General features: G+C 46.8%; 1 protein-coding gene across 2 annotated transcripts in view; it reads right to left on the bottom strand.

Annotated features, from left to right (window-relative positions):
- ARHGEF16 (Rho guanine nucleotide exchange factor 16) overlaps positions 1–9294 on the bottom strand; it is a 54029-nt gene extending 44735 nt beyond the window's left edge. Inside the window, exon 1 of one of the 2 annotated variants that reach the window (XM_084822383.1) lies at positions 9048–9294. The gene's annotated coding sequence lies outside the window, so the exon portion shown is untranslated. The remainder of the gene's footprint in view (positions 1–9047) is intronic. The other variant, XM_084822382.1, reaches the window with a different exon arrangement.
- Positions 9295–16624: the final 7330 nt, after the last annotated feature.

The following is a 16624-nucleotide window of genomic DNA, read 5'->3' as shown; positions in this document are numbered from 1 at the left end:
CTGACATTCTTCTGTATGATCTTAAATGGTTTAATATGTTAATGAGAAAACCCAGTGTTTGAAATGGGAACATCGACCAATGTTACAATTGCTTGCTTATTATATTTTGAAAGATCTCGATGTAATATTTTTCATTGTAATAATATAAACAGGCATGTCAGAAATAAAAACCATAATATCGACAACAACAAAAGAGGCCAAAAAATTGAGTGACCAGGATTTTAAAAAGGTCTCACCACTCAGAAGTCAAAAGGTTGGCCCTGTTGTTTTCTCCCCCAGAAAATGTCACTCTCTCAAATTTAACCATGAAGCCACTTCAATCAGATCCTACAGTTTGGTGGGAAAATGTTCTCCCTGCCCCTCCTCCACAGCTCTTGCATATGATCTGGCATTAGTCATACTGAGCCAGGCCCACCCAGCCAAACTCACTCTGCCAGGCATGTGTCCTGAATTGCCTAGTCTAACCTATGCTCTCGATCTAACCTCTCAGTCTGACCTACCTCACAGGGTTGTTTGGAGGATAAAATGGGGGTGGGGTGGATAACACACCACCTTGACCTCCTCGGAGCAAAGGGGAGTGGGTTTATATCTATCCATCCCTCTATCCATCTATCACCATAATAAATAGCCAGATTATTAGTCTGGAATCTTCCTCTTGGAGGTGACCAAATTGTACTGTGTGATTGAGGCGTGCTGGTATGAAAATAGAGGAAGACATGACATGGGATAGTGCCGAACTATGGAACCCGGACACCTCTACATCCTCTGGATGGTCTTCTGAGCCACTTAACACCCTGGCTTGCTTGAGATACACATTAATATACAAGCAAAAATGTGAGTCGACAGGAACAAATCACAGGCATGGGGAATAAAATAAAAACAATAAGTAATAACTTCTATCAACTTGTGGAACGTTCAGAACATCGCAGATACGTTGCAGACATAATCCTTCCAACAACACTGCAAGGAAGGCCAGTATTATTATCCTGATATTGCAGGTGAGCAAGTTGAGGAGGAGGAGATGCTGTGTTCCCAAAGCCCACCTAGAGAAATCAAGGCAAAGGTGAGGTTTGGATAGGGGAGAATATTCGGGCAGGTTCAGAGACTGGGGTTCAGATATAAACGTTAAAACAGTCTTCCAGCAAAGCTGATGGGGAATACAAGTTCCTTCCTCAGGGCTGCTTAAAAATCAGCACAGAGGTCACCTTTCGGTGCACAAACATGCAGAAAAGCAGTCCAACCAGTTGGGTTAGTTTTCAAAGCTCAAGTCCCAGCCAGAATTGTTCTCCAGTTCTCTATAGCGGGCTGGGTTAAAAGGGCTTCTCTTAAAACCTTTTGCTCCTCTGTATACTCAAATGGAGCTATGCATTCAAATGCCTTGCATGGAACTCCCAGTTTACAGATCCTTGGGGGCAGTATTTATTTATTTATTTATTTATTCATTCATTCATTCATTCATTTTTTCATTTAATTTCATTTCTACACCGCCCAATAGCCAAAGCTCTCTGGGCAGTTCTTTTGCCCCCTGCCACCCAAGAATGCAGTTAAGTGCTTAATTTCCTTAGATGTTCCTTATCACTCCCTCTAATACCGAACTCAGGTGGCGAGTGCCAACATGTTTGGAGTCAAAATGGGTCTACTGAGAAACGACAGCATGAAATAAATCTACTCCGTCCAAGAAATCTTGCGGGGCAGGGGGAGAGCCTAAAACAGCCCGATGAGGACTGAGTATATTTAACAACCAGATGTGGACAGACTGTTGGGGAGGAAATGAAGGAGGGAGTGGCTGGCTGACTGGCACCCTGAACGGGAGCACACCACACTGCAACATTTTGTTGCAGGTTGTACTGGGTAATGATTGTTAGCTGCTCGGATAACCATTCAGGGTAGAAGAGCTGCATATTTACAATATTTACATGCCACCCAATAATAATGGCTCTTTGGTTTACAAATAACTTTTAAAAAAAACATACAGATGTAAAAATAAAACAAGCATGAAATCTAGCACAGAATAAAACCAGAGTAAAACTAGCAACAGGCAATGATATCAATGCAAAGAACTGGAAAAGTACTAAAAGCTTAAGATTGGAATGCCCAAGAAAATAAACAGCACTTCACACAGGACTGGAAAGACAACCCAGACAGGCCCCCATGGGGGATTCCACAATCAGGGTGCCACCAGTGAAAAGCCCCTCTCCCCAGTAGCCACCCACCACACCACATTTGGCAGAGCCCTCAGCTAGCTGTGCAGCCTTCAGCAAAGGCACTTCGCTCACTCTGATTGTAAACCACAGGGTTTACAAGAGAATAAAAAAGGACAGATTGTTGTACCCTGAACCCTTGTGGGAGGAAGGAGCAATGGCAATGTTACTACTTGTTTTCAAAGGGTGGGGTGGGGTCATTAAAAGGCGAAGAACAGATACACTAAGGCACATGACAAGAGAAAGGGAGTAACTGTAACAAGTAGGACCTGCGACAAAATGTTGCAGCACGGAGTTGCAGAACAAACAGCATCCTGTTCAGGATTCAAGCCAGCCATGCCCTCTTCCAGGATACTCCATTACATTCCCTTCCACCCCCCAGCCCCCAATATTCCATGGTGACTGAGCATGCTCATTCCCCTTTAGACAGTTTTAGGGTTCCCCACTCATGGTCCCCCCTCCCCGCTGAAAAGTTGTTTTGTGCTTCTGCAAACCTTGGAGTCTCCCCAAGTATCTGCTGATACCTCCCTCATGTGCGGGAACTGCTCTTTTAGCTAAAGAAATAGCAGCACAAGGACAACATGTTTGCTATTAGTTCATTATGCTGACAGTAGTCCCTACGTCCTAGGGCAAATGCGTGTAAATGAAAAAACAACAACCCCATACCTTTTCCCCATTTTCCCCTGCCTCCATCTCCCTCCCCTTCACCGGCTGGCCGGCATTGGGGGGTGGGTGGGCATTATCAGGTACCCACCAAGGCACATCCCCCAGCAGAGGGCACGCTACCAACCCTTTGAGCCCCCAGCCCTGCTCCCATTTACTGTTGCTGCCTCTTTATGTACCCATTCCAGGCCTGTGAGTGGTGACAAGAGGACTAGAGGAAGTCCCCTTATACCAGGTATGAAGGTTTGAAGCCTACAGAGGAAAAGAAAAAGGTTCGGGCCTAGAGGCCTGGAGGTTTGTTGTTGTTGTTGTTGGGATTGGGTATCCCTGAGAGGAGTAGTTTCTTTTCCCCATTAAGTTTCAGTTTCGTTTCCCCAGTTAAGTTTCATTTCTTCAGGTTTGAAGCAGTACTTTTGGTTTTGGGGGAGGAGAATATCTAAAGAGAGCAAGAGAGCCAGTAAGAGCAGAGTCGGGGAAAGCCTAAGTACAGCTAGGGTAAAGGAACTTGCATTTTGCAACTTTTATTTTCTCTTAAGGCCTTCTGTATCACTCAGCAATATTGTATACATAACATTAGTTATGATTTGCTTGCTTTAATTTACCAGTAAACTGTTGTGGTTAAAACCCAAGTGTCTGAAGTGTCGACATTTCAGACACTTTCACCCCATGCCTCCAGCCTAAACCCCACGTTATTGTGAAGGGGAAGTTTAAAAGAAGGAAGGTGGGACTCTTACGGGGGCAAGAGATCCTTAAGGAGTTGCTCAGGAGGTCCAGGTCATAAAGGGAACCCTGGCACCAGGTCAAACTATTTGCCCATCTATTTGCCCAGAATTGTCTGCTTTGAGTGGCAACAGCTCTCCAGGGTCTCAGGCAGAGAGACGTCTTTCCCATCACTCGCAAACCAATCCTTATAGCTGGGAACATCTGGGGACTGAATCTGCATGCAAAGGAAGTGGTCCACCAGTGAACTAAAGAATCTCCCCAGAAGAGGTCAGCAGCCTCCGCTCACCACTCCCTTTCCTTCTGGGCAGTGGTGCCAATTTGGCCCAAATGCAGAGGACAGTGGAATCAGTGGAGAGGAGGTGGTCCCAGAAAAGATGCCCCTGAAGGCATCTTGCCCAAGCATCCTCCCAAAAAATTGGAGTCAGCACTGGTCTCCCCTATGTCAAGTTCTAGGCCAGGGGTCCCCAACCTTTTCAGGTTTTAAGCACTCAGCCAGGTGCTTTCCATTTTTATACCTGCAGGCAGAAAGCATTTGCAAAGTCCATGCATTGGAATGAGCAGAGGCCGAATTCTTAAAAGAGCTTCAGACAAAACATGCAGGTGGGTTTTTGTTCATTTTTTGCTTAAAATCTGTTGCATTTAACAAACCAAAACAAAAATGGGAGTCCAAATCCTTAAAAACAGGAGCACAATAAAAAAAGAGCAGAGGTATATAGCAGGGGTATAGAACAGAAGGAAAAAAAAAAAGGTTATGGGAGCAATTGCATGGAAAGAGTTTTCAGTTGCAAGACAGAATAAGACTTAACTTTTGTAAAGCACTTTCCAGTGTTAAAAGCATCACACATGCATGATCTAGCGGTACTCCCTTACAACAACAACAACAACCCAGTAAGATAAATCAGCGTTATCCTTCCTCGTATTACAGATGGGGAGACTAAGGCCAAAAGAGAACGGACTGCCTGTCGCCACCAACTGAATTCACAGCACAGGTGAGATTGCTCACAGCACGATCCTATGCATGTCTACTCAGAAATAAATCCCACTGAGTCTAATGGGACTTACTCCCAGATAAGTGCAGACCCTCAGTCTCTTAGCCTCTATGCTGCACTGGCTCTCTGTTGCAAGAACAATGAATGCTCCCTACATCTGGAAGTTTGAACTAAGACCATAGCCTTATTCTCACTAACATAGTCAGCCTGTATCTGGGTTGTACCACTTCAGAGTCCAGCTAGGGTGTCCCATAAACAAATGCCCCTCACCTCTCTCTCTCCACACACAGAAATCTAGCATTTCTGTTCAATCAGTCATTTATTGTTACGGTCAGTGACCAGCACAGCAAATCAAAACACATAAAAAGCACATAGAATAAATGAGGTAAAAGAAGATAAAAACATACGGGGAGAGAAATAGGGTGGCAATATTATAAAGTTTGTGATCATATTTCAGTCTCCCAAGGAGGGTTACAGAGTCTCTGAGGTCAGTTCCTGGCAACTTTTGCACAGAATTTGGCAAGGCTAAGAGTGGTGGCTGCATTGTGATCAGAAATAAATAAATAAAAAGAAATAAAAAGCAACCAAACGACCTGGCAGTTTTAATAAGAGAGGTTCAATCAAGATTTTGCGTAGGGAGGAAGTGTTCTAGTCCAGCCATCTACCTGATATGCTAACTTTCTATATGCAGAATTTTTTTTTTAAAAAATGGAGCATCCAACCCTATGCTTCCCTTGCAACTGCTGCACCCTGAAAAGATAACAGCCTATACAACAGCTCACCGCCTCAGTATAGCCAGGGTGGCGTACTGGCTAGAGTGTTGGACTGGGAGTTGGGAGATCCGGGTTCTAGTCCCCACTCGGCCATGGAAGCTCACTGGGTGACTTTGGGCCAGTCGCAGACTCTCAGCCCAACCCACCTCACAGGGTTGTTGTTGTGAGGATAAAATGGAGGACTATGTATGCTGCCTTGGGTTCCTTAAGGAGGAAAAAAGGTGGGATATAAATGTAATAAATAAATAAATAAATAAATAGGTTAGAGGAGCCTTCCCCAATCTGGTGTACTCCTGAGGTGTCGGACTACAACTGCCATTACGGCCAGTCAGCCTCACAGGCCAAGATGTCTGGAAATGATGGAAGTTATAGTCCAACACTTTTGTATAGCACTCCACATCTATACAATTGTATACCACTCCACAGCTAAACAGATTCCGGAGCGGTGAACGACAAGAGATAAAATGAACAAAAGATAGAAGAATGAAACATATTAAAATTATTCTTTAAAAAAACAGAGCGCCAACAAAACTGAGGCTGGTTAACCAAGGAAGGCTCCCTAGAAAAGAGCTGTTTTCAGGAGGCACTGAAAACAACCTAGTGTTGGTGCCCGTCTGACCTCCAGAGACAGGGAGTTCCACAGGATGGGAGCCACCACACTGAAGGCTCTTCTCCGGGTGGACTCTAGTCAGGCCATGTGGAACCACCAGGAATATGCCCTCTGATGACCTGCAGGTTGGTAAGAGAGAAGGTGCCCTCACAGATATCCTGAGATAAATTGTTTAGGGCTTTGTGCACCAGTACCAAAACCTTAAACCTGGCCCAGTAGGCAAGTGACTTATGTCCCAACTGCACAGGTCTGCCACCCTGAGCTCCATGGAGGAGAGGTGCAATATAAGTGTATTGAATGAATAAAATAATTAGGCCTGTCCTAGGCATCTGGCCCCATCACTTCCTGGCATATAGAAGGGGAAGAAATGGAAGCAGTGACAGATTTTACTTTCTTGGGCTCCAAGATCACCGCAGACGGTGACTGTAGTCATGAAATTAAAAGATGCTTGCTCCTTGGGAGGAAAGCTATGGCACACCTAGACAGCATAGTAAGAAGCAGAGACATCATCACCTTGCCAACAAAGGTCCATCTAATCAAAGCTATAGTTTTCCCAGTAGCAATGTATGGCTGTGAGAGCTGGACTATAAGGAAGGCTGAGCGCCGAAGAATTGATGCTTTCGAACTGTGGTGCTGGAGAAGACTCTTACGAGTCCCCTGGACTGCAAGGAGGTCAAATCAGTCCATCCTAAAGGAAATCAACCCTGAGTGGTCATTGCAGGACAGATGCTGAAGCTGAAGCTCAAATATTTTGGCCACCTAATGTGAAGAGAAAACTCTCTGGAAAAGACCCTGATGCTGGGAAAGACTGAAGGCAAAAGGAGAAGGGGACGGCAGAGGATGAGATGGCTAGATAGCATCACTGATGCAATGAATATGAACTTGAGCATGCTCCAGGAGAGAGCGCAGGACAGGAAGGCCTGGAGTGCTCTGGTCCATGGGGTCATGGAGAGTCGGACACAACTGAACGACTGAACAACAACAAAGGCACTTCAGTTAATTGGGACTTGGATTTTTATTTTTTTTTAACAACCTGCACCTGCTGAGACATGCTATCTGGCAGGCAAGGTAGCTTGCTTTATTTACTCCACTAGCATTCCTTCCAACCCTAACCTTAGAGCAGAAACGCCCTTTGACTGCAAACGAGAAGGGCCACAGCTCAGCCAAAGCGCGCCTGCTTTGCACGCCAAAGGTCCCAGGTTCAATGCCTGGCAGCTCCAAGTGGTGCAAGTCACTGTTTTATATGAACCTGTGCATACGCCATTATATGAACCTGTGCATACGCCATTATATGAACCTGTGCATACGCCATTATATGAACCTGTGCATACGCCATTATATGTACCCGTGCATACGCCATTTCGCTAAGGTTGCAATCCCATGCACACTTATTTAGGGACGATGTCCCACTGAACTCAAGAAGCACGAAGTTACCATGCTTTGATTTCATCTCTGAAAAGCCACACAGAGGAAAGCCACACAAGGATGCTGAGATGGTGGCTGGCCTCCTTGGCGAGAGCTAGTGCAATGTGGTGGCTGAATGCAAGAGCTACAAAGTTCCTGGTTGAAATCTCACCTTGGCTAGAAGCCTGCTGGCAGCTTGCAGGCCAGTCCTTTCTCTTAATATTTGAATAGGGATAATAATACTGACGCATCCTGCAGGGCTGTAAGAATCATTGAAGTCACACATACAAAGTGCTTTCAAACACTGAAAGTGCGACGTTGCTGATTGGCTAAGTATTATTCTTGTCACACTTCCAAATGTTGGGGCACCATGAGAAGCACATCAGCCAGGTCAGGAAAAGAAGCTGGTAGCCCTAGGAAATGATGGAAGTTGTAGTCCAACACTTTTGTATACTGTTCCACATCTATATAATTGTATACCGCTCCACAGCTAAACAGATGTGGTTTACAACAAGAGATCAAATGAACAAAAGATAAAACAAACGAAACATGATATTAAGATTATTCTTTAAAAAAAAACCCAGAGTAACAACAAAACCAAGGCTGGTTATCCAAGGAAGGCTTCCCGGAAAAGAGCTTTTTAGGAGGCACCGAAAACTACTCAGTGTTGGTGCCTGTCTGATCTCCAGAGGTCCTGAGGCAGAGGGTGATGGCTAAAAGGGAGGCATTTGCCTTTATCAGCCAGATGGGAATAAAGGATGCCTTTATTTATTTATTTGTTGTAAATAAAATACAAATAAATAAAATATAAATAAATAAAAACAAGTCAAATAAATATAAGAAAAATAAGTTAAACATAAATTAAAGAAATATTTATATAAATAAACAAACAACTTTATTGGCTCAAACAAAAATCAATAAATAGGCTACCTTCCAGTATCCCGTAAGGAGGCTGACTTCATGGAGAAGTTGCATATTAGTAGTTCGACGATTTTACTTCCAACTCTTCCCGAGCTCCCCCAGCCTCCCCGCCTTGATCCTTTCTCCCGAGGCAGTTCTTCTAAGGGTGACCAGCCAGATGGGCGATTAATAAATTTAATAACAACCCCCCCCCCCCCAGCCAGGTGTTCCTTCCCAGTCACCGGGCGCACGAACCACGCAACCTGCGAGGCTCAAATCCAAGGCGCCCTTACCGGCACTGGATCGAGCCCCGCTTAACGCGGCGCCCTTCGCCCCTGGGTAAAGCTTCGTGCGGTCAAGGCTCGCGGGGGCCCGCGCCGCTGGCTCGAAAGCCAGCCGCGGAAACCGCGGTGGGTCGGGCCCAGATTTCGGCGGAGCCGATGGAAGCGACGCGGCTTCCTTGACTCACCTGCCCCCGCTGGTTTCAGTGGCTCTACTCTAATCGTGACTACACCTAGAGCCAACCCGGGGGGGGGGCGCTTCATCCCGACCCAACGCGAGCAGAACCAAGCCGTGCCTTCCCTGCGCGCGCCCCCGGAAGAGACCCGCGCTCCCTCCTTGAGGATGGACTTCACGCAGCCTCCCTACGACGGGGAAGCGCAAACTTGGCCTCCGGAACCGGGGGGGCGGCTTTTCGGCCCGGCTCCCCCTCCTTCCCCAGTCCACGCACGCCTCCGAGGGCCTCCCAGCGCGCCCTCCCTCCGTCCCTCTCCAAAGCGCTCACCTGCGGCGCCGTCTGCGGGCGAGCTGGACCTCCGACGCCGGCCGCGGCGGGACCCCCTCGCCGTCGCATCGGGCTGGAGGAGCAACGTGCGGGCGGCGGTCGCTGCCGTCGGCGCTCCTCGGGAGCCGAGAAACCGCCTGAGGTAGCCCGGGCGGACCGGAGGCAACTCCACCCGGCGGGGAGGCGCAAAGGGACGCGCAAGGCAGGTCCTCCGCCAACCCGCCCTCTTCCCCAGGAAGGCTCGGCTGCCCCCGGAGACGACTTCTGCTGCTGCTTCTGGACTTCCTCGAACTGCAAGCCCAGCCCCGGGCCGCTCCGGGAGGTTTCCCACGACGGCTGGAGACGCGTCCAAGGTTCAGCTGCCAGGATCCACTTGGAAGCGTGCCCAAGAATTCAACGGCTGCCACGCCGCCACCGGACGGGCGCGCAGTCTTTACGCGTGGAGTTGAGCTTCGAGGTTCATTACATTCTCGGTTCCTACCCGAGGGTCTTAAAGAGACGCAGAGCCGTGGCCATAAAAGGTGGGGGTCTCGCAGCTAAACGAAGAGTTGTGTAGGAGAACAGAGGCAGAGTTCAGCCTTCGCCGGGCCTATTTTGTCTTTTTTTACTAGCAGCCCAGAGTCTGGCGCAAAAGACAGCCCGGGGCTTTATTTTGACTCCCGGATCTGAACTGAGATCACAGTCCTTCAGCACAAAAATCCACTCCTAGTTCTCCGCTCTTCTCCATTTCAGCAGTGTAATTTAGGAGGGGAGTCATTCTAGTGCTGTTCCAGAAATTTCTCCCACATTTTCCCCCCCGACCATTCTCATTCAACTTGATAGAAAATAAACTGCTTTTGAAAAGAAATCCAGAGGAGGAGAAATTTCAGAGAAATTCCCCGGGGTTGGGGTTGGGGTTCTTGTGCTTACCTTACTTCTGAGGGAAGCGTCTTACCTCATGAGTGGCCTGCCTGTACAGCAATCTCTGTGGCAGCCTGTAGCCTCCTCAGCTTCCTGCACATCCTTTATTTATTTATTTAATTAATTAATTAATTAATTAATGTATTAGTCACCCAGCCACTCTGAGCGATGTACGAAGTATATAATAAAACAGTTTAAAACAAAATTCTATAGTAAAACGTCGTCTAAAATACCTTAAAAAAAAGGTAAAGGTGTCCCCAACCAGTCGTGTCCGACTCTAGGGTGCGGTGCTCATCTCCATTTCTAAGCCGAAGAGCCAGCGCTGTCCAAAGATGCTTCCGTGGTCATGTGGCCGGCATGACTGAACACCAAGGTGCATGGAACGCCGTTACCTTTCCCACCGAAGCGGTACCTATTTATTCACTTGCAATTTCTTGCTTTCGAACTGCTAGGTTGGCAGAAGCTGGGACTGAAGACGGGAGCTCACTCCGTCACGCAGCACTCGGGTCTCGAACTGCTGACCTGCCGACCTTCTGGTCTGCAGTTCAGCGTCTTAACCACTAAGCCACCGTGGCCCTTTTCTAAAATACCTTTGTTGTTGTTGTTCAGTCGTTCAGTCGTGTCCGACTCTTCGTGACCCCATGGACCATAGCACGCCAGGCCTTCCTGTCCTGCGCTCTCTCCCGGAGCGTGCTCAAGTTCATATTCATTGCATCTGTGATGCTATCTAGCCATCTCATCCTCTGCCGTCCCCTTCTCCTTTTGCCTAATAAAATACCTTAACCCACCCCAAATGCCTGCCTGAACAACCATGTTTTTAATGCATGGCAGAAGCTCATTAAAGAGGGGGCATGGCGGAGTTCCCTAGGAAGGGAGTTCCACAGAGTGGGGGCCTCCACAGAAAAGGCCCTCTCCCTCGTGACAGGACGTGATGGTTAAACGTGATGGTTAAATATGGTTAACATGATGGTTAAAGCCATCACGAGGAAGACATCATGAGGCAATCCCTCCCATGGGGCTTTTTGTAGTCCAAAATGGCAGGTGGCCTGGGAGGGTGCAGAGCAAAGGAAATATTTGCAATAGAGAGAGAAAATGCCCACAGCACCCTCAGCTGCCTCACAGTGATGGGGTCAGCTCAAATGACCACCCAAAGAAATTCAAAATACTGCCTCAAGAATGGGGAAGCCTCAACACAGTGGATGCTGTTGCCATCCACAGAAGCAGTGCAATAAACCAAAAACCCTGAGGAAAAAAGAAAGAAGCTGTGCTAGAAGCCCTATCTGTCAAAAGCCGTTGGAGAATTTTTCCTCCCCTAGGAGACATTCGGTGAAATTGTCCCCTCAATTTCTCTGCCCAGAAATGGGCTGGAGAATTTTGAGAGGCCATTTGTGCACAGCTCTAAGACATTCTGTTGCTCACTGCTTAGGAGTCAGAAATCCTTGAGGATTTACGGCAAATCACCCGGAGGCCTGCAAGGAGATTGCAACTTGCCTTCTGCCCACTCCTGTTGAAGAGAGAGCACAGCAGGTGAAACTTGTCCTGCAAGCTGCACCTGTTGCCATTCTCTCTTCTGCACAACTATTAAGGGTGCAGGAGTCCTCTCCTACTTTGCCTCTGATTAGCCAAAGAGTAATCCACTTTGGAATCCTTGCTGCCTCATAGATATTCCAGGCAATTCTTCCTAAATGTTCAGCTTTCATTCACACCCATGGCCTCCCCAAGAGTGTAAGTCTAATGCTTTTATTAGCAACAATCTAAGAAAAAAGGTGCAGCAGGCAACATTCTACCGACATTTGCTCAATATGAAGGGAAGGACATTTGCTCCTGCCATCTAGTGTGCGGACGAAAGAGGGAACAAGCAGTAAGATAAAGGGACAAGTGCACAATTCAGGGTGCAATCCTATGGGGATAAGCGGCCGCCTCCCAACTTGGACGTGGCCGCCTATCAAATGCATGCAGGAGAAGCGCGGAGGGGATCATCCCCTCCGCACTTCAGCCACCCTGCATTTGTGGCTAGACAGCCGATTTCGGTTGTCTAGCTGTGGTAAGGCGGAGTGTGGGAGGCGGCTGCCAGACGACACATAGGATGTGTCATACCGGCATTTCCGCCTTCCCTGCCCAGGAACACACCCTGGAATGCCCCATTTTCTCCCCTCCTCCTCCAAGCGTGACTATTCTGAGCTGCTTGCAAGGCAATGTGGGAAGGGGTGGGAGGTCGGTTCTCCGGAAACCCACATATCCTATAGCCATCTAGCTGCTGACAGCCATAGGATTGCTCCCTCCATCACATTTATTAGGCTACCTGCATTTAGGTTCTGGATGCACTGTGCAATCCTCTACTCAGAAGGATATTCCATTGAGTTCAGTGGGGCTTGCTCCCAGGTAAACAGGTGTACAGGATTGCAGGCTTAAAATATTTCTATTTTTTTAAAAAATGTATTTGTTTTCTTGTTCATCTTCATAGTACAAGTAACATGAATTACAAAACATAATAGTTCAAACAAAGGAATTCATTAGACATATTAAGGAGGTTCAAGAGAGTCCATTTGAGTGTGAAGAGTCAATTCCATAGACTTATTTAGTCGTGCTATGTAGAGTTATGATCAAAAGTATCTGTCCAGAGTTTCCCATTAGTGTTTGGTTGCTCTCTTGTATTATTTGTGGTATTCATAAAGTTACTGAAGTGGTACCATGTTGGTACAAAATCATCCTGTTGTCCTCGAGTACCTTTAAGCTGTTTAAGGCGCAATCTTATGTACGTTTAGACAGAAAAGAAGTCCTACAACACCCAGCATTCCCCAGCCAGGACACTGTAGGACCGATTTCGGCTGTCTAGCTGTGGGAAGGCAGAGCGGGGGAGGAGGCTGCTGGACAACACACAGGATGTGTTGTACTGGCATTTCCGCTCTCCCGACCCTGGAACACGCCCCAGAATGCCCCGTTTTGGCCGCTCTGCATTCCTTTTCCAAGTGCGGAGTGCAAGGCCCTTCTGCACTGCCTACGAGGCAGCGTGGAAGGGGGGGGAAGGTCAGTTCTCTGGGAACCAACATCGGAGTGTGGGCTCTGAGGTCGCTTCCCGGGAAACCTTATATCCTATGGCCATCTAGCCGCTGACTAGTGGCCATAGGATTGCTCGCTAACAGGGTCTGAAACAATTTCTGTGTTTAACATTTTTTTGCATTCTTACATCTCAGAACGTATGTGCCCCTTTGCATTCTCACTGCATATGGTAGAAAGTTCCCTGCATTTTGCATCCTCTCAAACAGCGTTAGTATTCTTCTTGTTGTTGTTGTTGTTGCTGTTCAGTCGTTCAGTCGTGTCCGACTCTTCGTGACCCCATGGACCAGAGCACGCCAGGCCTTCCTGTCCTGCGCTCTCTCCCGGAGCGTGCTCAAGTTCATATTCATTGCATCCGTGATGATATCTAGCCATCTCATCCTCTGCCGTCCCCTTCTCCTTTTGCCTTCAGTCTTTCCCAGCATCAGGGTCTTTTCCAGGGAGTTTTCTCTTCGCATTAGGTGGCCAAAATATTGGAGCTTCAGCTTCATTATCTGTCCTTCCAATGAGCACTCAGGGTTGATTTCCTTTAGGATGGACTGATTTGACCTCCTTGCAGTCCAGGGGACTCGTAAGAGTCTTCTCCAGCACCACAGTTCGAAAGCATCAATTCTTCGGCGCTCAGCCTTCCTTATAGTCCAGCTCTCACAGCCATACATTACTACTGGGAAAACCATAGCTTTGATTAGACGGACCTTTGTCGGCAAGGTGATGTCTCTGCTTCTTACTATGCTGTCTAGGTTTGCCATAGCTTTCCTCCCAAGGAGCAAGCGTCTTTTAATTTCATGGCTACAGTCACCGTCTGCGGTGATCTTGGAGCCCAAGGAAGTAAAATCTGTCACTGCTTCCATTTCTTCCCCTTCTATATGCCAGGAAGTGATAGGCCAGATGCCATGATCTTAGTTTTTTTAATGTTGAGTTTCAAACCAGCTTTTGCACTCTCCTCTTTCACCCTCAACAAGAGGCTCTTGAGATCCTCTTCGCTTTCTGCCATTAGGGTAGTATCGTCTGCATATCGGAGGTTGTTGATAATTCTCCCGGCAATCTTAATTCCAATCTCTGATTCATCCAACCCGGCATTTCTCATGATGTACTCTGCATATAAGTTAAATAAGCAGGGTGACAATATGCAGCCTTGTCGTACTCCTTTCCCAATTTTGAACCAATCGGTTGTTCCATCTCTGGTTCTTACTGTTGCTTCTTGACCCTCGTACAGGTTTCTCAGGAGACAGGTAAGGTGGTCTGGTACTCCTATCACTTTAAGAATTTGCCACAGTTTGTTGTGATCCACACAATCAAAGGCTTTAGCGTAGTCAATGAAGCAGAAATAGACGTTTTTCTGGAATTCTCTTGCTTTCTCCATGATGCAGCGAATGTTGGCGATTTGATCTCTAGTTCCTCTGCCTCTTTGAAACCCAGCTTGTACTTCCGGTAGTTCTCGGTTCGCATACTGCTGAAGCCTAGCTTGTAGGATTTTGAGCATCACCTTGCTGGCATGTGAAATGAGCGCAATTATGCGGTAGTTTGAACACTCTTTGGCGTTGCCCTTCTTTGGAATTGGAATGTAAACTGACCTTTTCCAGTCTTGTGGCCACTGTTGAGTGTTCCAGATTTGTTGGCATATTGAATGCAGCACTTTAACAGCATCATCTTTTAGGATTTTAAATAGCTCGGCTGGAATACTGTCATCTCCGCTAGCTTTGTTGTTACTAATGCTTCCTAAGGCCCACTTGACTTCAGTCTCTAGGATGTCCGGCTCAAGTTCAGTGACTGCACTCTCATGGCTATCAGGGACATTCAAATCTTTCCTGTATAGTTCTTCTGTGTATTCTTGCCACCTCTTCTTAATCTCATCTGCTTCTGTTAGGTCCCTGCCTTCTTTGTCCTTTATCATGCCCGTCTTTGCACAAAACGTTCCCTTGAGATCTCCAATTTTCTTGAAGAGATCTCTAGTCTTTCCCATTCTGTTGTTTTCCTCGATGTCTTTGCATTGTTCATTTAAGAAGGCCTTCTTGTCTCTCCTTGCTATTCTCTGGAACTCTGCATTCAGTTGGGTATATCTTCCCCTTTCTCCCTTGCTTTTCACTTCCCTTCTTTCGTGAGCTACTTGTAAAGCCTCATCAGACAGCCACTTGGCTTTCTTGCATTTCTTTTTCTTTGGGACGGATTTCGTTGCTGCCTCCTGAACAATGTTACGGACCTCCGTCCATAGTTCCTCAGGCACTCTGTCTATCAGGTCTAATCCCTGAAATCTATTCCTCACCTCCACTGTATATTCATCAGGGATATGATTTAGGTCATACCTGAACGGTTTAGTGGTTTTCCCGACGTTCTTCAATTTAAGCCGAAATTTTGCAAGAAGCAGCTCATGATCTGAGCCACAGTCAGCTCCAGGTCTTGTTTTGACTGACTGTATGGAGCTTCTCCATCTTTGGCTGCAAAGGACATAATCAATCTGATTTCGATATTGACCATCTGGTGACGTCCATGTGTAGAGTCGCCTCTTGTGCTGTTGGAAAAGAGTGTTTGCTATGATCAGCATGTTCTCTTGGCAAAACTCTATTAGCTTTTGTCCTGCTTCATTTTGTACACCAAGGCCATGCCTGCCTGTTATCCCGGTGATTTCTTGACTTCCTACTTTAGCATTCCAATCCCCTATGATGAAGAGGACATCTTTTTTTGGTGTTAGTTCTAGAAGGTGTTGTAGGTCTTCATAGAACCGATCAACCTCAGCTTCTTCGGCCTCAGTGGTTGGGGCATAGACTTGAATTACTGTGATGTTGAATGGTTTGCCTTGGATTCGTACTGAGATCATTATTTTTAACAGTGTTAGATACCAGCAATGTGCCACGTTGAGGATACAATCCTATGCATGTTTAGAAAGAAATAAGTCCTACAACTCCCAGCATCCCCTAGCCAGCATAGCATTTTCAAGTATTCAAAGCGCATTATGTAAGTCAGCATTATTATCTCCCATATTGCAGGTGGGTGGGAGTTGAGGCAGAGAGGTGAGGGGCTGATCAAGGTCACCTAAGGCTGCAATCCTATACACCTATTTACCTGGGTATATTGTCGCCCTGCTTATTTCATTTATATGCAGAATACATCATGAGAAACGCTGGGTTGGATGAATCACAGGTCAGAATTAAGATTGCCGGGAGATTTGATCAACAACCTCAGATACGCAGACGATACCACCCTAATGGCAGAAAGCGAAGAGGATCTAAAGAGCCTCTTGTTGAGGGTGAAAGTGGAGAGTGCAAAAGCTGGTTTGAAACTCAACATTAAAAAAACTGAGATCATGGCATCTGACCCCATCACTTCCTGGCATATGGAAGGGGAAGAAATGGAAGCAGTGACAGATTTTATTTTTTTTGGGCTCCAAGATCACGGTGACTGTAGCCATGAAATTAAAAGATGCTTGCTCCTTGGGAGGAAAGCTATGGCAAACCTAGACAGCATAGTAAGAAGCAGAGACATCACCTTGCTGACAAAGGTCCGTATAATGATCAAAGCTATGGTTTTCCCAGTAGCAATGTATGGCTGTGAGAGCTGGACTATAAGGAAGGCTGAGCGCTGAAGAATTAATGCTTTCGAACTGTGGTGCTGGAGAAGACTCT

Source organism: Heloderma suspectum, chromosome 15 (assembly GCF_057233095.1).
Source record: "Heloderma suspectum isolate Gila_16-S chromosome 15, 16-S_ref, whole genome shotgun sequence".
Classification (NCBI taxonomy): Eukaryota; Metazoa; Chordata; class Lepidosauria; order Squamata; family Helodermatidae; genus Heloderma; species Heloderma suspectum.
This window is presented reverse-complemented; position numbering and strand designations above follow the sequence as displayed.